General features: G+C 39.8%; 1 long non-coding RNA gene across 3 annotated transcripts in view; it reads left to right on the forward strand.

The window, feature by feature from the left end:
• Nucleotides 1-26950, forward strand: part of LOC137155620 (uncharacterized) — a 102436-nt gene that overhangs the window by 66805 nt on the left and 8681 nt on the right. The gene's annotated exons all lie outside the window — the stretch shown is intronic.

Here is a 26950-nt window from a genome sequence, read left to right on the forward strand (position 1 = left end):
ACAATGTGCACAGAGAATGTTCTTCCCAAACATACCATGGCCACCTGACTCTTACAAAATTCCTGTTCATTAGTTAAAGTAGACTCCTGACCAAAAATACTACAACACAAGAGGGAAAATCAGACTGCAGTTGATTCTATTGCCTAGGATGTTTAATATAGCTTGGATTTTCTCTAATTTGGAGGCAGGCTCCATTTTTTTCAATGCTTCCTCCATTTTTAAATGTAAAACTTAAAATATAAGCACGTTTTTCACCTTCCAGAGTACTTGACAAAGATCCCAGAAAGAACATCTTGGTTCCTTTTATATTTACCAATTTAGCTATGGTTTGCATGTTCCCAGTGTCTCACCTTCATGCACATGTCCCTTTGTGCTAGGAAGTAGACTTTCTTTCCAGCTTTGCCAAAAATGGAGTGGCTGCATACTACCACAAACACAGGTCAGTGGTTAAATGTCATTTTGGTCCTCTGTTAAATGCAGGAGGCAGTGACATGGAAAACATTTTGAGACTCATTTGTATCATGAAAGCACAACCTGAGTAAAAGGTATTGGTTTTGCACAGTCCCTGGGCGGAATTTTCCAGGAAGGATTGTGTCAGAGCAGGGGGAGTATATGTGCTGCACTGTCCTTTATGCATAGTGCAGGATGCTGCCCAATGTATGTTCAGCCAGCCCTGCTCTTATACTCTTAAGTCATATAAAAATAATGCATTGCACAGGGCAGAGATTGTTTTTTCTGCAGCAAGGTAAGTTATGCTAGTCTACAGAAAGTTTTACGTTACATCAGTTATGTAACTTTAGTGGGGAATGTTCACCACCCAACTCCCAAAAAGCAGGAGGCCGGATGGTGAAAATCAAACCCTGGTTTAAGGTAAAAAGAAAAGCTCTCTAAATCTCTTTACAATTCTAGTCCAAGAATAGAGGTGGGTGAATACTAAAGGAAATGTATTTCCACCAATATTCAACTTCTAAAAAAACCCTTTGCTTTGCCTGTGTATTCATCCCTGTTTTCTTTGAGATGTGATGCAGACATGTATTCTATTTAGGTGTCTACCTGCCCTGTGCACCAGAGCCAGAGAACTTGGCCTAGCAGTACCCATAGGGGCAGTGCTCATGGCTATGTAAGGGCAGCGCTGACCCACCCCCCTCAGTTCCTTCATATCAAATGTCAGGCGTACAGACTCTGATGCAGAGGGGACTGAGGAAGAGTCGTGGAATGCCCTGTCTGTATCCCATCTCAAAGAACAACAGTTAGAGGTAGGTCACTGTTTTTCTTCTTCGAATAAATGTAGCCATGTATTCCATGACCCACTCTCCCTGGGTGACTCTCAAGCACTACTTGTAGAAGGTGGAAGCAGCAGTAATGGCACAGTGGTTTGTAGAAATATGCACAGAGGAGCAAGCAGCAGTCCTGCAAATGTCCAATATAGGAATGTTTAGGAATGCTGTAGCTGTTGCCTGGGCTCAGTAGAATGAGCTCATACCCTTTGAGGAGGCGTAGCTTGGGCTATTTCGTATGCTGGCATGGTATAGGAAGTTACCAACTGGAGATAGTCTGTGAAGACAGCACTTGACCCTTCATTTGGTCTGCATATGAGACACACAAATGAGATGAGGATGAAACCTTTCTGGTCCTCATCTCATCTAGATAAAAAGCTAACCATTGCTTGACATCCAGTGTGTGACGATGTTGTTCCTCTGGGGTTGAATGTGGCTTAGGAAAACACTGGTAAATATAGCTTGGTTCAAATGAAACAGAAAACACTTTGGATAAAAACTTATGGTGCAGCTGCAGTATTACTTTGTCTTCAGAAAACTGCATGTATGGGATGGTGTCCATCAAAGCCTGTATCTCACCCACCCTCCTTGCAGACATTATTGCCACAAGGAAGGTAGTTTTCTGACACAGATCGGAGAAAAGTTGTTGCCAGAGGGTCAAACTAAGGCCACATAAGAGTTGCTAAGATATTATGAAAGTCCCACAAAGGAATTGGCTCTTTCACTGGCAGGTGGAGATGAGTGACTCCTTTCAAGAACTTTACTGCCAGGGGGTTTGAAAACACCAACCTCCCCTGGATGGGCAGAAGAAACACTGAAATCATCAGCAAGTGGACTCTCAATGAACTAAGTGCAAGACCAGAAGACTGAAGGATTAACAGATACTCCAAGATGTCCTGGATACTAGTTAGATTTGGATGAAGTCTCTGGACTAAAGCCCGTACTGAGAACTGCACAGGTTCCTCTGGTGAAGGGCTCGCTATTATTAAGCATGACTTGCTGGACCACCTCCAAACATCCTTCTTCTTCCTCCTCCTCCTCATCTAGCCATGTAGCATCCATGCTGGGAATTGAGCACTAGATGCAAAACTTGACTGATTCCAAGTCAAGCGGTCGGGATGAAGACGGGGTATGGGAGGCCGAATCGATAATATGAGGAGGTTGGATAAGCAACCTTGTCTCCGCTACTCTGGAGCAATGAGACTGAGCTTGGCACAATCCAACTTCAGCTTGAGAATGACCAGTGAGATGATTGGAATTAGAGGAAAAGCATACAGGACTGCTGGCTTCCAGCTCAGGTGAAAAGCATCAGTCAAGGAGCCCAGACTGAGACCCCCCTTGGGAGCAAAACAGCTAGCATTTCTTGTTGTCTCTGTTGGCAAACAGGCTGATTTATGGGCATGCCCCAAACTGCAAAGATGCAGGATGAAATTTGGGGAGACATTTCTACTGAAGTGACCCACAGATGATTCTGGATCCCAGTTCAGTGATCAGCCACAGGGGTAATGTTCTCCCCAGTGCAAAACTGCCAGAGCCAGATTGCTTTCTGACACAGCATGTCGGCATGTGCTCCCCATTGTTTGTTCACGTGATACATCGTGATGGTATTCTCAGTGAGTATGAGAATTGCTGAGTCCTTAATGTGACCTTCACAGGTCTGACAGGCATTGTAGATGACATGAAGCTTCGGGATACTGATATGCAGAGAAGTTTCCTGTTCCAGTGATGGGCCTTGAACTTTCAGCAACCCAGATGCACTCTAACCTATTAAGGAAGCATTGGTGACAACAGTCCTGGTTGGTTGAGATAAAGCAAAGGGAACGCCCAGACACACGTTGTCCTGAACCATCCATCAAGGTTCTGTGTAAGATGTTGGACCAGTCTGTCCAAAAGATGACCATTCAGATCCTAGACCAACTTCAGCCACATCTGAAGAGGACCTAGGCACAGCATGGCATATTGAACTAGCTGTGTAAATACAGCCTAGCAACCTCAGGCAAACTCAGGCTGTAGTTGAAGGTTGCGACCGCAGCTCCAAATATAGGTAGTGAATCGCTTGGTCAGCAGAAATACTCAAATTCATAGTTTACCAGGGCCCAGTGAACTTGATTCTTTGAGTTGGGAGCAGTGTTGACTTCCTGCTATTTAGAATGAGATCTAGATTGTGTGAAGTGAACATGAGAGAGGACATCCTCTCTGGACTTGCCCCTCAGTAACCAATTATCCAGATTAATTCCCCTCCTCCTGGAGTATACTGTTTCCACAACCATGCATATAGTGGAAGGGGTAGTGGAAGACGGGTCAAAAGGCAGCACAGTATACTGGCAGTGCCAATCCTGAGTAGGTCAAATGTTGTTCAAATGTACATTACCTTACATTTGCCAACTGTGATTGTCACCTGCCATCATGCTGTCTGTATGCCTAAGTGCATCTGAAGTTTCTCACTATTTCTGCTAGACTTAACTCATCTAAATAACGTTCTCTACAAATTTTCCTACTTCACTGTTTTTCCTTATCCCCCTCCACTTCCATTCCAGATCCGCAATAAATATATTCAACAGAGTCCTAGTCCAGAACTCTGGATGTACATGCTGTTAACCTTTTGCCAAGATTAATAGTGACCATTTATTTTCTTTTAGTTATGTCCAATCCCTGATAGAACTTTTCCATTCATCTCTTACTTGTTTTCTTTAATATAGCCTAATTGAGGGACTGTGTCAAAGATTTTTGAAAGTCCAAATAAGGTGTTCTCTTACCTGCTAATTTTTTGCCACTAAAAATTCTAGAGATTGGGGTGTTTGTTGTGAATTTTGTTTTGAAAAGTACTCGATTGATTTACATTGGGAACTAAAAGCCTTCATGATAAGAGGTACAAAGTAGGCAGCAGTGCATAGGCTTTTCCATGCATCTTAACAAAATAGCCCCAAAATGCCCACATTCTGCAAGGATCACCTCTAAGGATGAGGCAAATGTTGACCTTTCCACTGAGACAACAGCAAAGATATCAGTTGTAATTGGGATGGTAATTTTGTTCCTTGGGTCTTAAAGCACAAAACAAGTGAATCAAAGGAAGGGGATTCCTTTGATTACTTACACTGAATCATCACAGATCTCTAATATTGTAATGTGCAGCCTTTTATGTAGAAGGCTTTGACACAGCCACATTCACTCCTTTGCTTCAATACAGTATAGATTTGTGGGTGATAGCCAGTCCTGATGACTCAATCCATTAAAAAAGGAAATTCAGAAAAGAGTTGACTGCTAGCAGCACCACTTCACTTTCAAGAAGGTAACTGTGTTCTAGTGCTTCTGACAGCATCACTAACAAAATGCATTCTTGGCTACAAATCTTGTTTTCTATTGTTGAGGATTATGTCTGAAACCAAAAACATTGCTTTGCATCTGTTAGGATGTACTGTGGTGATATGATTAAAAACTTGCGTTTGGTAAACTGAGCAAATATAGGGTAGAAGTTATAAAGCAAACATATCTGCAACACCAAGGACCTGTTGCCAAGTGACTTTTGGAAAGAGTGAATACATGTTTGTGTGGGGCCAGAGAGGATTTTAACTTTATTTTCAGTTAAATTTTTTAGTACTTAGTAAATTCCTATGAGTATACTTTTGCATTAAGACAAAACATAAAATCTTATATTTGAGACAAGAGGCCTAAACTAGTCTTTCTGTGGCACTGTTGTCTTACTCTTTCTTAGAAAGGGTGAGGATTTTTTCTTCTCCATTGTCTGCAGCTGGGGTCTTCCAGATGTTTCTCTGCAGGCACTGAATCAAAATATCTCTTCTTTTGACACCTTTTTGTTGCCTATTGTTCGGCTTTCCCTTTTGTAGACAGCTGGCCTATCTGCCCAGCTCAGGAAGGAGTGACACCATGGCCAGCAATGATGCCACCAATTGTAAATCCCTGTTTACATCTAGCAGTGTGTAAATACATTTATTTAAAATGTGTATTTGTTACTATTTTAATTCACACACATACTGTAATCAGTTTGTCTGGTCCTTGATCTGACCATAACTACATAGAGAGTGGTTTCTTTCTTTGCTAACATCCCCTGTTCTTTATACTGCTGATGATACCACTCTCCTTCCTCATTATTCTTGACCTCTGTGCAGTCTTTGCGACTTTACAGCATCCCATCCTCTTGAAAACTAACTCCAGAGCTGTAAAGCATTTTGGGATAGTTTGCTATACCAAATAAAATTGAACTGTACCATCATTTTAGTAATGCATATTAACTGCATTTGGCTTCTTTTAAAATTAAGGTTATAACAAACATCTATAGTAACTGACATGTGAGATCCAGCCAGAGGTCCTTCTAATCAGGTAGCTTGTCTCTCTCTGACAGTGACCAGTAAGAGTTGCTTCAAAGTACAGGGGAAGGAACTTTTTTATAATGGAGAATTATGCAATAATCTGCTCATTGCAGTGTTTCTTCCTGACTCCTGTCACATTCTGTTGCCTTATGTATTGAAGCAGTTTTATAGCATTTATAACCCTTTTTAAATTTTAAAATTCTACAACAAAATCCTAATTACCTAATCTAACAGTGGGTGTTATCTATATATAAATGTCTACTTCCTTTTTAAATTCTGTTAAACTCCTGGATGCAGTAATATAGTATGGTAATGACTTGCACAGATTGTGTGTACAAACACATGATATACAGGGACTAATTAGTTTCTTAAATACTGTTCCACACAAATGATTATTAAATAGCTCCATAACTACAAAACTACTAAAAGGAAGTGTACTGCAAACAGTCTTGAAACAAAACATTAGTAATTCCTAAAAATGACTTGACTTAAGCAAACTATGAAGCAACTCATTTTCTGAGCCTCTTTACTAAGGGACCAAATCTACAAAATCTTGTTTTCATCTGGTCATGTGATGAAAATAGGAGCAAACAAATGTAGGTAGGTTATGGGGCAGATTCCCAGCTGGCATAAATCAACCTATTCAATGGAACTACAGTGGCTTATGCCCACTGAAAATCAGGCTCCATGTATCTGAATGTTGTTCATTTGCTATTTTGCAATTGATTTTTAATTAAAAGGACATGAGCAGTTTTTTCTCAGTTTAGCAATCTGAAAGTTCACATGGGTGAGCTGTATTTTACTGGCACTCTCTGTAAACTGAAAATAAGTGTTTAGTTAACACAGTGGGAGGCTTCTTGCTGAGGAGTCCTATTGGTGATGGCAGGAGTATAGGAACCCAGGTTGAGACTTCAAATTCGTTCCTATCCTCTGCTATAATTCTGTTGTAATACTCAGAACATTACTATTAATATGTGGACAAAATGTTTTCCATTTATACAATAAAGACATACTTTGGAGCTTTAACCAGTCCCAATAAGAGGCTAGAAACCAATGAAAAAGCCTAGAGACCCAATCCTTACTCATGTGAGCAGTCTAACTTCAATATGATTAGGAGCATTGGAGACCTGAGCCATTATTTTGGCTGACATATTCATATGAGGCTCCATCCGCTTGCAATAGAAAAGTATTAGATCCTTAGAATTTGTACTGTGCATGAGAGTTTGAAAAGAGAACAGGATCTGTCTTCATGACTCTGCAATACTTGTGAAAACACTTCAACTCCTGTAAGACATTGAGCATGTCATTGAATAATAGGGGAGGCCAATAGACAAAATTCATGGGATATTTGTCTCCAGCATTCTCCTGTTTGGACTCCTAAACGCTAATTTCATTTCCCCCCTCCTCTTTCTGAGGCTTGCTGCTGCTGGTGCCTTTGGAATCTTCATCTCTCAGCCCCAGCCATGAATTCTTTCACAGCATCAGCTGCTCCTCTCTCAATTCCAGCAATGCAGGGCAGGAAAGACCTGCACTAAGCACTGTTATTTCAGGGGACCCTCTCTTCACCCAGCCAGCATTGGCTGCTCAAATTTTCTAATCTCTACAGAGAAGGCAAAAATAGCATCCTGCTTGGGTACTGCTGAGCTGAAGGGCTCTTCTTCACCTCGTCCTGGCTTCTCCTATTCCCAAAAGGGCTTAGGACAATCTCTTTTCTCCCTTTATGAGCTACTCCTTCCCACCAGTCCTTTTAGAAAGAATGATGTGGAAATGGCGGCAGACCATTCTGGCAGGGGATGGTCATCCTAATATCCAAATATGTCTTGTCAGCCAATGTTAATCTGTATTCAGCAGTCCAGATATGCCAACAGGAAATCTATTTTCCCTCTTACATGCTGAGTGAAATTGTAGTGTCTTTGAATGGTGCTGGACTGAAGTCTATATCCTGTGAGCAGGTAGAACAACAATGCAACTGCCCAGGATACCTCCACCCTATCCTAGGGAGACTCTCTCTACAGGTGAAGAGGTAGTTCCTATGCCCATTTACTCCTTGAGCTCTCTGGTTCTTTCAACATTCCAGTTATTGTAATTTGTGAATGCTGACACCTATACTCTGGAAATTGAAGTGTACTTCCCCTCATTCTTTTTCTCAGCAAACCCCTTGGCTTCATGCTCTTCTCATTTTCCTCCTCCTTCCTTTTCCATATGCCTTTTGACCACTTCTCACCTATTTGTCTCCCTCCTTCTCTCTTAATTCTTTCTCACGTTCATCCTGTCATCTTCCAATTCTTTCTTCCATAGTCCCTAACTTCTTATCTTTCTCTCAACTCATTCCTATTTGCTTAATTCCCTATACAACCTATGCTGATGTTCACTATTCATTCTCTCCTTTAGCAATTGCACTTAAATGCTTTGTCCTTTTATCCCTGAACAGCCATCCTCATTTTACATATAATTCCTTTCGTAAACAACCACTAGTTACTTCACTGATCTGTACGTGTATATTCCACTTCTCATTGCCTGGTTCTTCTCAAAATAGAACAGTCCATTCCTTGCATTCAAATCCCTGGGAAACATCTGTGACAATCGCCATCGTTCAGAGCAAATCTTGTAAGACAATTTTCTAAATGTTCAGTTTATTTTGGCTGGGTCTAGTGTCTCTAGTGCACTACAGTGGGTCCCAAATTTTATACAGCCCAGTCAATTGTTCTGATTTTGTTTTGGTAGCAGCCTTGGCACAGTCCATCTTGAACAATTAAAGAGCAATTTAACAGCCACTAACAATTTATTTTCTTTATACTAAGATTATTTGACTTGCTCTTTTGACAAATGCAGTTTGTGCTAAGATGATAAACTGTTGCTAAAGTGGCCAGACAGTATGGGTAAGGTTAGGATGTTATAAAGAAGAAGAAGCATCCCTCTACCTTTATGACTAATTTGCTATTTATGAAACATGGAAGCAAAAGGAATTTGAGAACAAATATGCTAATACAGCAAAAAGAGCTTATGACCACTGAGTGGGGGCTATCACTCGAGCTCACTAGTAGCGAAAACTCTTTGGTGCAAGATGCCCCATTGATAAGCTAAAATTGTCATCTGCTGTGTTAATGTAATCAAAGATATGATTGTGATCTTTTCAACCCTCTCTGGAATAACTGGTACAGAAAATAATAATCAGCTATCGGGTGATGCAGCACATGCTGAAGAAAATAATAATCAAAACATGTTGGTAATCCAACCTGATGACAAGGTTGTGTGAAATTAAGAGATCTTTACTTCAAAAAATCTTCAACGGCTGCAGGCAGTGTAGGAAATGTACTGTAGGCTGTAATAATTGCTGTCTGCCCTGGGAAATGGCATCAAGGCCAGAGAAGTCATGGCTCCATGCAAGCACATCCTCTAATTATTGAAAAAACCTGTGTAGAGTCTCAATGTTAATCAGTCTCTCAGAGACTTCAGGTTTATGTGGTTAGTGCAGATTTATGGTATTTTTCCTTTCTTGTTATTAAAACTGATAGTTTCTTCCCTGTGAAATATCTCCAGACCACTATTAAAATGCAAAGTTTCAGTCATAAAAGAAAACTGAAGGATTATTCTGAGAATATTCCACAGAGAATCTAAACAAGGAGGATAAGAAACAACATATCAAAGACATGGAGGGAAAAAAATTAAAAAGAGAAGATTTTAAAATATTAACAAAAAACTCAACAGTTGCCCTATAGATTCAAGAGGTTATAGTGTAATTAATTTAAGTGCTAGTTACAATTATGGACACAAACACAAATGCAATATGAATTATACATAATTATAAAAAGGCAAAACAAATTACAGGGGTTGCATGGACATGGGCTTGGAGCTATTTGCATTGTTTCATCAATGATGTTACTAGAAAATGTGTACATAGAAAGGGGTTTTTAATGAAATTATAGAAGACCAAACTTTGCCACCTTTACTGTACTTACTAGTTCAGCAAGGGTACCCACTTGCAGCCTCCAGCTGCCCTACCCTTGCCATTCTTGGTAGAAACCCACATTTCTCTCCCTTCTGAGTGAGGGTATTCCCAGGCTGCTCAGTTCCCTGCCTTTGCAGTGTATTTCCTAGCAGACAGTCTGCCCACACAGACCTGATGCTTTCTCTGCACAGACTGATAAGAGTGACTGCTAAAGATGTATGTTGCCTACCAACCCTTTGTAAGCAAGCACATTTATTCTTAAATTTTAAAAGGCATTCCAGAGAAAACCGATGTAAAAACAATAGAATGTACACACACGCTAATAAACTTACCAGAGATCAACTCAACCCTACCATGGATTCTGGGAAAAGAGTCCTTCAAACCCTGATTCTAGGGGAGTCCTTGTGGTTAACAGTTCATCATAACTTCAGCTCAGAACAAGCACAATCATGACAAGTATAGTCCACCCTTCTATGCAGATCAGGGTCTTTGTTCTTTGATGATGGGTCTTGGAGTTCCCAGAAGCAGGTAATTAGCATACAATTAGTCTCTTCCCAGGGCATAGTTTCAAAACATCAACATTGGAGGAGGAGAACTTGCACTCATTCCGCTCACCTCAAGGTACTGCCTAGAAAATCCACTGTATTCGTATTCCAAAAAGACTTTTGAGCTTCCTCATACCTTCTAGAGATTACATTAATTTGGTCTTCCTGCTAAAGAAGTTCCATACAATCTCAAAATGGTACCTAAATATTTGCATTTCCAATGCAGTGTACCCCAAATATATTAATCTTAATTCAATAAGAAGTAATTTAATTCAATAAAATTCACTCAGGTTATTGTCTGTCTTGCGTCACCTATGATAAAAAAAACTTTCAAATGTATTTGATATTTTTTTCAGATTTTCTACCAGCTGTGTTGCCAAATATCTGGCATTGGAAGTGAAAATCGGTCAATAAAATGTTCCATTCTGAATCAATATCATAAAACAAAATGAATTGGTAAATATAACTGAGTATAATTTAACTGTGTGACTTTGATTTTTCCATATATAAAAAACAACCTTATATTTTCAGCCTGAATAATTTCCTTTTAAATTAAGGGAAACCCAGTAAAGTGTTAATTTTGTTTTGAGTCAGATTGTGCTTTCTGGCTCCCATCCCTTTTGTATCCCTTCAGCGACACAAAGACTGAGAGAGCCTAATATAGCATTTGAGGATTCCTCTGATGTAGGATGGATTCTGCAGGTGTGAGGGGTGAGCCTCATCTGATAAAGCTGTCCCTAAGGCACTCTAGTCAGTATAATTTAGAGCAGCTACTACCTGTCAGTTCTAGGATTGTTGAAGCACAAATGTGCCCACAGCCACCTTTTCTCCTACTGTAATATGCTCCAACTCTCCCTCACAAAATTGTAGATAATGCTGCATACAGCAGAGCCCTAGAACTGTAACAGTGCAATATATAGAAAACAAGATCATAACAATTGCATATTTGTACATCACTGACTGGAATAGATTGCCCACAACCAGACATGATAGTCATGCATGTCAGCCTCAGCAAGGATTTAGGAGATCCTGATTATAGTCGTGTTTGATTTGCCTTCAGCATCCTGTCTTCCAACAGTGGCCAGTGCCAGATGCTTCAGAAGGAGTGAATTGAACAGGGAAATTTATCAGATGATCCATTCCCTGTTCCATTCTAGTTTCTGGCAGTCAAAGGTTTAGGGACATGCAAAGCATGGGGTTGCATACCTGACCATTTTGACTTTTAGCCATTGATGGACCTATCCTCCATGAACTTATCTAATTCTTTTTTGATCCCAGTTATACTTTTGACTTTCACAACATCCCCTGGCAATGAGTTCCATAGGTTGACTGACTGTGTGCATTGTGTGAAGAAATAATTCTTCATTTGTTTTAAACCTGCTGCCCATTAATTTCATTGGGTAACCCCATATACAGACTGAAGTTATGATGACTGAATCAGATTAGGCTTAACATGATGTTTGGGCTCAAAATATAATCAGAGCTAAGATTTAGGTTGATTCAGGTTCAGATCCAAAGATGCAGAAAATCTAGTAAGCTGGTCAAAGATGTCAAAATAAAGTGACAAAGATCACAAGATCAGACGTTCTTAGATTATGGCTGTGTCCAATTCCCAACCAAAAAATAGAGCCGTTGGGTCGGATCCAAATCCCAAAAACCATGTAAGATTTTTAAAAGTATCTAGGATAAAAGCTCCCACGAACTGCAGTGGGACCAGGATTTTACCCATAGTATTGTTTTATAAAAAATACATCCCTACATAAAATTATTCTCTTTTAACATGACTAATATTACAATGTCAGCTGTAATATCTGTCATGCTGGCTGGATTGGGGGGGCATTTATATTTTTTACATCAATACATCAGAATCATAATTCATGTGAGATGCCATGTCAGGTACCATTACAGCGGCTATAATTTGCTAAGTGAGATGATGATGATTATATTCATGGGTTATGGGTGTAATGGAAGATATGGAGCTGTATTTTATCTGTGTTTCATATTGTACTGTGTTTCTGGGCAACACCCCAGACAGGATGGTTGCAGCACTAGCCTGCTAATGGCCCATTAAGGAAATTCACAGGTACAATGGGCCCAGGGGGAGAAGCCAGGGATATACTTGATGAGTCACCAGTCGCTCATGTGACCCTGGACTCCATCTTATTCCTGTAAATTTCCACAAGCAGCATGGCAAAGGCCAAAGGACATTAAAGGCAGCTGCACCACATTCATTTTATCTTCAGTCTTCAGCCCTACGTCTGGATCAACTCTTCTGCAACTGACCTGAAGCTGTGAAACAAAGGACTGAGACCCATCCAGGTACTGGATGTACATCAGAAGGACTATACAAGCCTGCAAACTCCACAATTCTATTATAAACCTGAGATAGATAGATATATAATATGGACTTTCAAATCAATTGCATGTGTCTGATTGCTTTAATCCTCTAACATTTCTCTTATAGTTTTGTTTCTTTCTTTTTATAATAAACCTTTAGTTTTATTTACTAAAGGATTGGCTGGCAGCGTGGTATTTTGAGTAAGATCCAAACTTATATTGATCTGGTACTGTGGCTGACCCTTTGGGGTCAGGAGAAAACCTTTTTGGTAAAGAGCATAGAGTTTAAATAGCTGGTCTCTTTACTGGACCTAGTGGCTGATTGGGAGCCAGAGACTGAAATGCAGTAAAGAGGGCTGTATATATTTTTGTTTTGGCTTCTTGACAACCAGTGTTGGGAATCAGAAGCACTTGTTTGTGGGAAGTCTGACTTCAGTGTCAGCCACCAGTGCTGGGAGAATCTGCTCTCCTTTTGCAGCCTCCCCTGACGTTGGCATTTTCAGGTGGCTACCCTAAGCACGGACGGGTCACAATATCAAATAAAAATAATAGTACAAGAATATAAAGCTGTGCAGCAAGCATGTTAGAGGTTTGTGTCAGCCAGCCAAAAGCAATTTGAGCTAATATTTATTTACTGGACAGCATAATGTGAAAGTTCATCAAGGAGCAAGAAGACTTCTATAATACACCACTCAATGTTCTGCGCACAGGCAAATATCCACATATTCTCACCTTCATTATATGTTCTGGCTGTTCAGCCATTCCCAGAGGTTATCTGTCACTCTTTAGATTGATGATTGCTTTACCCTTTTGGGTATATATTCTGGTGGTTTTGTTTGTTTGTTTGTTTGTTTGTTTGTTTGTTTTTTTGCACTATTCTAGTTATCATTCAGTGTTAAAACCGCATATCCAGTTGCATAAACAGAGTATAGAAAGGTCAAATTTCTAGATATTTAGAGACAAATGTTCAGATCAGTCTCTATATCTGCACACCTATAATTGTGCACCTGAATTTTTACATGCCAACATCTTAGTTTAAATGTGCCAAAACTGTGTTTTAGTGAGTGAAGTAGGTAAGTGCCATATAAATATATTATTCTACAGTAATTGCCTCAAATTGTAATCTTGATATTGTTAAATGTAGTGTTTTGGATCATTACTACAGAAACACTAGTACTTTTTGCAACTAGCTGATTTGTACAGGTAAATACAGTTTGCAAACCCATCACTGAAGCTTTTGTACACATGAAAATTAAGGCTCTTTTCAGAGTACATCTAATACTATAAATCACACGTAGGGTCCATCGAAATGATGTGAAAGTGGCAGAATCAGGAGGCTCTCCCCTCCTATTTATATGAAGTTAAGTTGGTGTTAATCAGTTAAAAAGTATTATGTAATATCAACAGGGTTAGTCAGCCTTCTGTATGCTAACTTGCCACTCAGTGGCTCTGTAGCAACCCAGTATTCCTCTTATCTTTTAAAATTAATCCCCCCCCCCCTGCATTTTGAAATAAGTTGTTAGTATGGTCTTATTCTAGCCTGGCAGGTCTGATTAGACCAGCTTCATTTATAAATAAAGCAAAAGGTCTGCAAACCCCTTTTAAAGTTCAAAGTTGTTCCAGAAAGTTCTTGTTCCCTGGCTCATTTCCTGCTGTTAACTAAGGAGACCTTCAAATACACAGGCAGTTACCAACCTGTACTGCAACAGATGTTCAGCACTTGGGGACAGAAAGAAGGATAGCTTTAATCCTGGGGCCACCAAGCTGGTTCTTGGGTGCAACTTAGAGAAGCCAGACTCAGTGTTGCTTTACATTTTTCCAACTGATGGTGTCCTTTCAGGTGTTCTGCCAGCTGGGGCTTGCTGAGGCATAGGCAGTCCCTGGGCCAATCCCCTATGGCTGGCTCTAGAGGTATGGGAAAGGATTCTGCTCAAGCAAACCCAAACCCAAATTCCCCAGGGGGCTGGGTTAGATGGCATTATAGCTACTTTGTGCTGCAGGAGCAGATTTTTTTTTTTACTTGAATAAAGTTCAATAAAGCTTGAAATCTTTACCACTTCTGGTGCAACAGACTCAAGCTATTAATCTGAAGCCAGCCTTAGTCCCTCTCTCAAATGAATCTTGTTACTGAGATATAATTTCAGCTGAGTTCTTTTGAGAACAAGAATGAAGTTCAATAGTGAGCTGAATCTGTCTGAAAAACATGCAACTCATGATGATCCTTGACCACTATGTGAAAATGCATCTCTGGCAAGCTGGAATCACAGAAATAAGAAAGACAAAGTGTTAGGACATAAATAATGAGGGCAAACCAGTTATAAAGACTTCTTGTACTAACAGGTCAACACCAGGAAAACACACATTGATATAATCCCCTCCCTTTTTGTGGTGCAAGGATACAAGGGGCTGAAAAATCAATATGATTTTGAAGATAGTTGAGCCAGGGAGACATCTCCCATTTCTTTGATTCTGAGGAACTCCCTGTGTACTAACTGTGCATTTGGGCAATGCAGTTTCAGTAATAAGGAGTTTGGCTGTGCAGGGAAGACAAAAACTCTCTGTGGTATCATCCCTCATAAAACCCAGGGGCTTCTCTCTGTGCAAGTATTATCTGACACAGGTTCCTGCTTCACTCTGGGGAAGGGGTTTGGGTGTTACCCAAATAACAAATATCACAGGAACCTTTCAGGGGATAAGGCAACAAGCCACATTTATTGTGAATACAGAAATTTGGTAAATAGTATCAATAGAAAGAAAAGTATCAACACTGTAATAACATCAATATTGTTCTTTACTTTAGTAAAAGTATTAATTTAAACACTTGGAAAACAGTATTAACATTGTATCAATACTACAATTACAGAGACACGTTTCAATTGGTACTTTTATTCACACTTACACACAGACAGGCATACACAGACAGGGAGACAGACAAACATACATAGGGGTCTCATAGATGTTATAGTTACCAACCTCTTGGTGCTTGTGATGGTCAGTGGCCAGGTGACTGTAGCACAAGGATGAGGAGCAAGGTCCTGCCGATGCGCATCAGTATTCCTGGATGGTGTGATGTTGTAGACCCGAACCTCCAGCCTTCATCTTCTTGTCCAATTTTATAGGGAAAGGACCCCTGTAAGTCTATGGTTTTGCACTGTCATGCTGCAACTGCATTCTTGGTGTGGTTCTTAATCACCCACATTCTTGCAATTTTGTCCTTTGAAATGGGCTGGCTCCAAAGTTATTAGGGTGGGCTCCTCTTCAGCCATTTGAATGGTAAAAGTTGTTATCTTTCTTCTTCCCTCAAATGTTTTAGGTGAGGCTGGTGTTTTCTTTGTCTGTTTCGATATCTCTCACTCAGACCAATTGTTCAATCACTCTCCCCATCTACACTCAACTCAATTGCTCAGCCATTCACACTTTAATCACTCAGGGCCAACCCCTAGCTGAAGAACTTCCATATTATTTTTAAAGAAAACCTTATTTCATTTTTGACAGTGTCTTTTACAATTGAAAGTAGATATATTACATTTCACAGTGTGGCTTTTTATACTTACAAATATATTGAAAGTGAGTAAAATTAACAGATGAAATGGTTTTAAAACAAATAGACTTATAGCAAGTAAGTGAACATTTAAAAGAGTAAAACAATAAGAGTTAGTTGAGGTTTTAGCTTTTGATTAAAGTTAGTGTCAGGCTGAAGTGCCTTTTGGTGTTTGGCTCTGCATCTGCCCAGCTGCAATCTCTATTCCCCTAACAGTTTGCTCCCATGGTATCCTTGTCTTTAACCCCCACTCGCCGAAAAGGTTACACTGAATAGAGTTTTAGAGGGGTAGCCGTGTTAGTCTGTATACAGCAAAAACAACAAGAGTTCTTTTGGCACTTTAAAGACTAAAAAATTTAATATTTAATATTAATATTAAATTTGTTAGTCTTTAAAGTGCCACAGAACTCTCGTTTGTTTTTACTGAATAGATGGGCAACCAGGAAAGATAATGCTGACTGAGTCAACGTTATCTTACATGGGGTAAAAGGAAGATAATGCAACAAACAGCAGCTCTTCCCCTTCCAAGTGCTACCCTCACCTGACTTTGAGTCACACCTGTAGCGCCCTTGTGAAGGAGTTCTACAGGACTGGCAAGTGGGGGAGCATGCTGCAGAGCTGGTGCTCTCCACACCCATGCAAAATGGATCTTTGCTGCCTCTCTTTCTACAGTAATAAATAGGAAAATCGGGCCTATGTAACTGATATCACTGGCTTGCATAGCACAATTGCATTGGAGACTTTGTGTTCAGGTAGTACTTCTGCTCAATTCTTTGGCTTCAGCAGGTCAATTGTTTTTATTTTTGTATCATTTGGTAATTTTTGATGTAGTTATTTTGTTTTTCAGCCTGTTAACTATTCTCTATAATCCCCAGAGGTTTGTATCCTGTTTTATACTATTCTCTTGTTTTTATCAGTTCTCTACTGTGCCTGAACATCTTACTCTCGGGTTCTTCAATTATATATGAATGTGGTGTCCGTCACATGAGCTACTTTCCATTTGCTACCTAAGTATTTTTGTACATGAATGGAGTAACCTACATTAATTTCAGAGGTACCTGTGCAAATCTGTATTTCAGCTTTTTGGTTTTGTCTGCTTACTTTTATTTAATGATTGATTTCTAGTTGGTTCTTAGTTTTTATTGGGTTTTGGAATATATATTTTCTTTCAAAAACCAGTTGGGGAATAAGTCACAGGGCTTGTTGCAAAATCTGGAAGATTCCAGGGCCATCCATATAAAGGTTCCATGCTGCCACAGTGCCCCCAGCAGCCCTCTCTAGATTTCAGTGTGAAGGATTCTTCACAAAAACATCTAAGGTCTGGTCTGTACTTACCAGAAAAGTCGGAGGCAGTCAATGGGAGTTATGCAAGCTATGTAACTCCCGTTGACTTCATAACTTCCATTTAACGTGCCGTTTCCACTATGCTGCGCCGACAGGAAATGTGTATGCATCAATGCAACGCTACGCTGTTTTTGGAGGTGGTTTTACTAGATCGACTTCCGGATCGACTGAGCAGGTCTTCACTTCTGCTCAATCGATCCAGATAGATTGATCTAACAGTGGCAGATTTGCCACCATCAGTCTAGACATACTCTGAGTAAAGACTTCAGAATCTGGCCCAAAGCAGTGCAACTACATACATACAATTCCATATCTGATACACATTGCTTGTTGGGAACAACACCCTTCTCCAGTGACAAAGCAGATGAATGAGTGGGCCAGACATAAACCAATAAGCCACACAAAGTAAGAACTATAGCTAGGCAAAATTTTTGAAGTACATTTTTTTTACTGAAAAATGCAGGTTAACTGAGATTTTGCAAATTGGCATCAATTTCGGCAAATTGTATTGAACATAGGAATGGCCATAGGGATCAGACCAATGGTCTATCTAGTCCAGTATGCTGTCTTCTGGCAGAGGCTGGTGCCAGATATTTCAGAGGGTATGAACAGAACAGGGCAATTTATCAAATGATCCCTGGTCGTGCAGCAGTCAGAGGTTTAGGGACACCCAGAACATGGGGTTACATCCATGACTATCTCAGCTAATAGCCACTGATGGACCTATTCTCCATGAATTTATCTAATTCTTATTTTAAACCAAGTTCTGCTTTTGGCCTTCAACATCCCCTGGCAATAAGTTCCCCAGGCTGACTGACTGTTCTGTAAAGTACCTCCTTTTTGTTTTTAAACCTGCTGCCTATTAATTTCATTGGGTGGACTCCTGGCTTATGTGTTATGTGAAGAGATAAATAACACTTCCTTATTCACCTTCTCTACACCATTCATGCTGCAATGAAAAAGGAGGGGGAATCAATGAGATTCAAATGAAGCATTTTGACTTTTCTGACTAGAGTCATAAGGAGTTTTAGGTACCATTCACAGACCTGGTGGTGGGTAAGTAGGCCACACCCTTATAACTATTATCCTAGTGGTTAGGAACTCACCTGGGATATGGGAGGTAGAGGTTCAAATCCTCCCTGAGTAAATACTGGAACCTGGATCTCCCCCTTTCTAGGTGAGTGCCCTTATCAGACTATTGGCTATTCTGGGGTGGGGCTGTCAATCTCTCCTGTTGAAGCTGTTCCACTTTGTATAAAATGCCTAATAGTCATCGGGCATGGCTCTACAGCCTCGTGGTTAGGGCACTCACTTGGGAGGTGGGGGTGTGATAGTACTTGGGTTCCAGTCCAATGACTAATATATAGACACACACAATGGAACAGCTTCAACAATTACAGGAGCCATTGAGTGCCCCACAGCCCAGTGGTTAGTGCTTTCACTTGAGAGCTGGGTTCAAATCCCTGCTCTAGAGAGAGGATTTAAACCAGTGCTTGTCTCCTCTGGGCTAAAAGTTTATAAAAACACTATCACCTCCTCTTTCCTGGTTTTCAATTCCTTTGCTTTTATTAAAAATATCTGAAATGAAAAATTGTGTATGAGGTCAAATGAAATGTTTAATTGAACCTGAAATTTCACACTTTTTCAATTAGCTAAAAATTTTGAAAAAAGTCCGTTTCGGTTTTGACTGGCACAGATTTCTTTAATATTTCACAACCGCCAGTAAACTGAAAAAATCACTTATTCACCCAGCTCTAGGAAAATTAAGCACATTTTCCAGAACTTCAAGTATCTGCATGGATTCAAGTGATTAACAATTACAGGTATGTGACAGATGGTCCCCTCACTGACTCCTGTAGCACTGAGTCAGCTTTTACAAAAGGATAAACAGTATATTTCAACTACAGTTGGCTGGAGAAAATAGAATGTTTTTGTCATCAAAACTTCAATCTGCTCTAGTTTTAATGTCTTATTAGTATAAATTATTTGCATAGGACTAGCAATATACTGAGCTCTTCTAACTCCCAGTCAATGAAACTATTTGCTCAGCACTCTGAAAATTGGATGATAGATGCTTTGCAAGTAGGAAGGCAAAATCCTGCTCTGATATGATTACCTAGACAGATAAGGGACAGATAAAGATGGGGATGGAATGCAACAAAAAGCAATGTGGCTTAGTGACATTTTGCACCTGCCTTAGTAGTGACATGATTTTGGTTTTTTGACCTTTTTAATTTTTAGACAATAACTGAAATATGCAGCAGACATAAACATTTTTCCATAATAGCTGCACAGTTTATATAAAGAGGAAATAAACACATGTACATTAAATGCCAGGAAATCTCATGCCCATTTCATGTTTGTTTTTCTTTATTCCCACACAACATCTTAGGGAAGTGATCTGATACAGAAGATTGTTCCAAATCATATCATAGTTGTAGCATGCTTCCTTAGGACTGCTGAGCAAGTAGCATAGACTTTCTGCACCAGCAGCACCATTCAACACTGAAGTTTTTTTTTTTTCCACCTATTCATGTGATAATTGTGCCTCATTTTATATTACTCAAAAGTGTGATGGGTGGATAATATATTCATATAAAATCACATGCTGACAGAGCTTAGGCATCATATGAGTGTTCTGAGGCTGTTCCCACCTCTTCATTTACTTAATGAACCAGTTTCATGTGCCCTATATACCAGTGGTTGTAGTGTTTTTAAAAAAAGTGAGGAGACTAAGTTAAACCAAATTCCTTATTCCTGAGAAGAAATGAGTGAACTCCATACTCCCAAAGGGCCCCCATGGACACTACTGATAAATATAAAATCACATGCTGACAGAGCTTAGGCATCATATGAGTGTTCTGAGGCTGTTCCCACCTCTTCGTTTACTTAATGAACCAGTTTCATGTGCCCTATATACCAGTGGTTGTAGTGTTTTTAAAAAAAGTGAGGAGACTAAGTTAAACCAAATTCCTTATTCCTGAGAAGAAATGAGTGAACTCCATACTCCCAAAGGGCCCCCATGGACACTACTGATGCACACTAATATTTCCTTCCAACTCACACAATCATGTAAAGTGTATAGCCAGTGTGAAGAGGAGAGCCTGGTGTTAAGACTTGTATTACTTTCTTAAGCAATTAAAAAAAGGAGAGGGGAGGGTAAAGAACAGGGGAGAACCTTGGTACTCATATTTGAAGACCATACTCATATACATGTTTACCCCAGCCAACATGGATGCCAGGATTCAGGTGAACATTTGCAATAATAAACACATCTTCCTATAGCAAAGCTCTATAGAACAAAGTAGTTTTTAAAAAAAATCAAAACAGAACCTTTAATATTTAGCTACATAATATTGCCTTTCTGAATGTTGGTAAGAATTTTTTAAAATAACTTGAAAAGATTTTTGAATCAATTGTTCACTTGTGACTTGACTGACAGTCTTGCTAATCAGGAAAGTGGCATGAACAAGGGTTTAAGTAAATACAAGTCAAAAAGCATCAAGAAATAAACTACTAAATAAACAACAATCCGCTGGAGGATTTCCTCACTTCAAACCTGTTCAAACACAGATTGAGTTTAAGATGTGTGGTTATTTGTTAAACTATATTTAATGAAATGTAAAGACCTATGTGCTTTTAAATGGATAATTTATGTGCAACTTTATTGTCTCTCAAGGTTTAATTAAATATTTGCCTTGTGGCTAATCAGCTACAATTAATAACAGAAGCTTATATTCATGTCACTTATAGGGAATGTTGAAATAGTCTCCATAAGAATTTCAGTATCTTGTGTACAGACGGCTGAGAACAAACGATCTAGTATATCAGATGCTTGGCCAAAATAACACTGAGGAAACAAAAATCTCACAAATGTACCAGGCAACACTTGTATCTCAATACCTTATGCTTTAAAAGCCACTGTGAAGATGAACACAAGAAACTTTTTATAATTTGCATAGCACTTTTCACCTTGAAAGTTTACTAAGTGCTAAAAAAACCCCCAGCTGTTTTGTACCTCTTAGCCTTATGAGGCTAAAGGAGCTTATATCTCCTTGCTGAAGTATTCAGAGAAAGAACTTTGTGCTGAAATTGGAATAACTCAAGATTTCACATCTGGCACTGACTCTGACTCAGGCCCCAGAGCCATTGTAATTGAAGGGTGTGAGCTACAGTATTTTAGCAAGATAGAAAAAAGGAAAGGGATACAGGCTAAAGGTACAATTCATTAAATGTCTTTGAAGATATTGTGAGATGATGACTGGTTATATTTCTGCAAACTGTTCTGCCAAGTTCTGTTTCACACAAGCCGTGTGAGGTTTCATAATGTTGCAAGTGTGTTTGATGCTCAGCAGGTAAACGTTTAAATGTAAATAACTGACTACTAAACATTGTTCCTTAAGCTTAATATACAACATAAAACCATACGCAGCTACAGAGTTCATACCAACAAAAGCAATCTTTGCCTGTCACTGACTACATTTTAGAAGTTGGCTGGAAAGAAGATTCCAAATCTCTTGAGGTTCACAGAACCTCTCTTCTCTGTAATTATTATTATTGTTATAGGTTGGCTTTAACCTCACTGAAACTGGTAGTGTAATAGCTGCCCTTCATGTGGGATAAATGTAAGAAACAATAAGGGCCTCAAACCGAAACGCAGGCACACATCACTGCCCAAAACAAAGGCACATGTGCGTCTGCTCAGGAATGAGAACTATATGGGAGGAGGGTTTTTGCTGGGTATTGTTTGTTGGAGTGGGGCGCATGTTTCCATAAGGCAGGAGAACCACCAGAGAAGCAGAGAGGGGAGATAGCAAGGAAGCACCAGAAAACGTGAACAAGTGCTGGGAGCGTGGCCCCGAGAAAAGCCTTAGAGCAGTGTTTCTCAATTGGGGTTCTCCGCGGGAACACTGTTGGGGTTCTCCGCGGGAACACTGTTGGGGTTCTCTGCTCCGCCGAGAGCAGCTGATCTCCGCTCCGCCGAAAAAGGGAAGATGTCCCGGATTTTTCGGCGGTGGGTATTGAGTGTAACTGTAATTTAATTGAGAAACGCTAACCTAGTTGTTTGTATATAATTTGCTTATTTCGACATTTTTTTTGGCCCATATGTAAAAATACTGTTAAGAGTTTGGGGGGTTCCGCAATTATTTATCGAGTTCAAAAGGGTTCCGTGGCCAAATTTAATTGAGAAACACTGCCTTAGAGACAACTTTTGGGGTTGAATGAGGCTTAGAGCTGTGAGCAAAAAAATTATCTCCTATTGTTCAGATTCCTCCAGTGTTCAGCTCCAAAAGCTGTCAATAAGGCTTTTCTCGGGGCCAAAAGGGGACTTTATGGATTTCATCCAAGATGCAGCTCACTCCACCGATTTGTCCTTCTAATGGAAACAATGTTTCTAATGTTTCCAATTTGCAAGGCTCTGAACTTTGGCTCACAGCTCCAGCCAAAAAAGGGGTAATATTATTTATTATTAGCATTGCAGTCATGCCTAAAGGTCTCAATCAGGACTGGGTTCCCACTGGGCATAGTAATGTACAAACAAGACACCATCACTGCCCCAAATTGCTTACAGTCTAATTAATACAAGAGGCAGTAAGAGTTACAAACACGAGGAGGGAATAGCAGAAGGAAGAAGAGATTGACAGTAATAAGAGTGTCTAGTTACCTAGACCAGCTACATGCACAACTTCATAGTTCCAAATCACTGGAAAAAAATAATCCTTCAATGTAAATAAACATTAGCAATCTCCACTGGCCCTCTTCCTAGCTATTAATTTCTCTGATGTAAATGATTTTTTGTCATGTGGCTTAGTGCATTGTTACAAACAGAGAATTGTGTGGGAGAAATCCTGTATAATCATTTATTTAATACATTTTATAGTGTCTGTTTTGACTTTAAGGTCTTGGTTCCAACACAAGACTATGTTTAATAAAAACATCTGGAATGCAGTGCTGTGCAATACATTTGATGGAACACAAAGGATTGTAGCTATACTCATTTTGCAACGGTATAAAGACCTGTTTGTTTTTAATTCTTTACAAAACATCCAGAATGTTTATTTATATATTAAATAATATAAATGTGTTCAGTTTTAATATAATTTATAGTAAAAAGTATAGTTTAAAGTTATAATTTAATCTGAGTAGTTTGCGTAACTTCCATCAACTGCTTCTGCGCGCTGTTCACATTGGCTCAGCACTAAGCTAGTTGAGGAGGTGGACTTATTCAGTCGACTCCCTCATTGAGCGGTCAGTGAGACCTGTTCAATCAATCGATCATGAAAGATCGATCTGGTGGCGGTGAATTTGCCGCCGCCAGTGTAAACATAGCCTCCTTTACCAAGAAATCTACAGCCTTCCAGATATGTTTCCATGTAGTGTAGCCTGAAGATAATCGAAAATGGACCTATTTGAAATATCTGTAGTGGTTAAACTTGGAGGGCCAAACTCAGCTATCCACCAATCCGTGGGAGCTGTGCCCACTTAAACCAGAGCTGAATTTTGTCCTGGAATTCTGAATATACAAAACACAGTAGCACTTTGATGAACTATAGTGAGAAAATTTCTGTGCTGACTTTATTGCTGGGTGACTCAAATGGATGCCTAGGAGCGACTACAGCATTCCACTGATGTAACTCACAGAGCAGAATTTAGCTCAGTTTGCAAAGGCTAGTATCAGATAACATGGTCTGAATCAGTTACTAATATAAATTCTGACAAAGTTAAAAACATTTTCCTCAGAAAAAACTCTCCCTAGAATAAACAGCAGCTCGACCTAGATTTTGATTATTATCTTTCATTCACTCATAAAGGAGACCTTCAAACTCACTTGCCTGAGGCAGTCAGGCGCTCCAGGTCTTTCGTGCTCATGAAAGAAAGATAACACTGACTCTTCCGGGGAGAGAGATCTGACTATATGAATTCAGCGTTCCTTTGTATCCTTTAGCAAACTGCACCTTTGTAGACTTCTGATTTCTTAATAGTTTATTTAGACTTTTCTGCATAATTCATTAAGCTAACCTGGATGTCATGTGGATATTGAAATAGCAATGAAATAGATTAAGTATTGACCAACTGCATCAGTCATGTTAAGTGATTAACTTTTATAAATAAACCTTTCCTAATAAACTTTTAATGTTAAAAGTTGCTGAAGCACGTAAGGTGATCACATTAGAAACGTTTTAGTAAATCAACATCTAGATGATGCTGTAACAGTCCTCACTTGGGGGTTGGTTGGGAAACGTGGCCTAGTGGTCAGGGCCATGACTGGCAGGGGGCTTGTTGGTAGGCCCTTTGGGGCTCACTTGGGCATTTGGTGAGACTGCTTGAGGCTGCCCTCCCTGAGCCACTTCCTATATCCCCCCAGACCAGCTCAGTGGGAGGCTTTCCCCTGCTTGGGGGGAGTCAGAACCAAGAAAATAAAAAAGGATTACCAATGTTCAGGGTCCACATGAGGGGGAGAGGGAAATACTTCCCTGCCTGATTATTTCTGGGGTGAGTCCTCTCTTCCCTCAGGGGAAGTCATGTTCAAGGCTTCAGCCTTCCTGCTGTGCTGTGCTGCTGGCTGCAGGTCTGCTCTCTTCCATTCTCTTTAATTCCTCCACCAGATGGAGCATTTGCTGCAGGTGTGATGGGGCATGGCTGGCTGGGCCCAAAATAATCCTTTAACCCTTTGTTGTCCAGTGTGGGGTTTGTACACCACATCGCACATATATAAATCTATATGTAACACTGTATTTACAAATTGACCCATAGATGGGTGTGCACACACATACCACATATATAGAGGTACTATCAACAGGATAAATTGTGGAGGCGTCTGATAAATTGCAGAGCTATGTGATTGATTGATTTATTTATCATGCACCTTTGACTGCTTTACCAGCTCTCTGCCTACTAATCCATCTCTGCCTGACTTATTCTGACAGTCTAATCCTCTGGGCAGCTTCAAGAACGCTTCATTTTATTTAAATCAGCCTCCCAGAGAATGTTTCCTCCTCCTCTTCTCAAATATTACCCCTGCCAAAGACCCAGGACAGGCAAGATTCAGTTCTGCACTGAAGACTGGTCTTGTAGACAGAAAAATGTCACGACTTTAAATACTGGTATCTTTCACCTCAACAGAACTAGAAACAAAAGTTTTATACCAAATGGAGAGATTCCTAGCTTCCCAATGGAGACCAGCACTCATTTTACCATGAAAGGATTCTAGACATTCATCGAGTTTTAAAAATGAGAGCAGAAAATCAGGTCATTTATTTAGGTGCCTAAATATTGACTTGGGAGCCCTAAACTGAACCTCCTATTTTTAAAGTTTTGTCTATGGATTTCAAAGTCATGACATTTTTAGGTATAGTAAAGGTATTTTAGGTTATTTCAGATGTGTTTATGATTCCTTCCGAGCCACGTATAGTTGGACTCATAATAATGAAGGTGTCTGGTTTTAGAAGTAAAGGGCTATAAAAGTTTTCCAATGAACGTTTTAAAAACTCTCTAGAGGTGTTTTTCTGTAAACAAAGTAGTATATACCAGATATATAATGGTGTGGTATGGTATGAAGTTTTTATCAGCCTGAGTTTGGGATGGCTATATTACTCAGGAGTAATGGAGCCACAAGTGAGTTAAGCAGACCCATCTCAGGTAAGTGCTAATAAAACCTTTATACCACTCCTCCCTCTCTTTTATCCTGTGTATGTGACATGGGTCATAGAAAACTTACTTTAGAAATGTCTGAGAGTTTTTGAAAAATGTATTGGGATGCCTTAGTTTCTGTGAATTCTACTACACAGGGCTCAAAGGGAGAGGAAAATTATAACTAATACATTTAGTACACCTCAAAGAATTATTCCTAAAAACCACAACTTTAAAGTACAATATCTCAGGATTTTCCTGGGCTGGGAATGACTGACTGTGCCCCCTGGAAAATTCCTACGCAGAGTAGCTTGCATAACTCCCATTGACTGCTGTGCTTCCGTTCTGCTCGGCGTCTTCGCTGCACTGCATCAGCAGGAACTGCGTTCCCATCGACACAGCGCTATGCCACTTGAGGGGTGGTTTTACTGCATTGACTTCTGGATTGACTGAGCGGGTCTTCACTGACGGCTCAGTCAATCCTGATAGGTCGATCTGACGGCGGGGACTTTACCACCATCAGCGTAGACATACCCTAATAGTATAAAACTTTCATTTCTAAGCCTACAAAGTGATGAGGTACATCCAGAACTGACTTTCACTACTCATGGGCAGTGTGTAATTTTTCAGAGGACATGTCACATTTCTGAAAAACAAGGAAATATTTCTCTTGCAGATTGTTTGGTTCCCCCCTCTCACCCCCAAAAGACACATTCTTCATAAATCCTTAAATAATCATGATAAATAGTCTTCAGAAACAGAGAGAAGCATTTACTGAAATAACCAGAGAAAACACAATTACCCTCTTCTTTCCTATAACAACCTGTTAAGCTGTTTGTTTAGGGCTAGATTGTGCACTCTTACTCATGTTGCCAAGCTTTCACATGAGTTTTTCCATTGAAGTCAAGGGAACAATTTGTGTGAATAAGTGGTCATCAGCATGTGTAAGACTAGCCTAACGTAGCTCCAATTGTCTTTAGTTTTGCATTATAATGGTT

This window comes from Emydura macquarii, unplaced genomic scaffold (genome assembly GCF_026122565.2).
Source record: "Emydura macquarii macquarii isolate MOO-44397 ecotype Brisbane River unplaced genomic scaffold, CSIRO-AGI_Emac_v2 contig_1363, whole genome shotgun sequence".
Lineage (NCBI taxonomy): Eukaryota > Metazoa > Chordata > Testudines > Chelidae > Emydura > Emydura macquarii.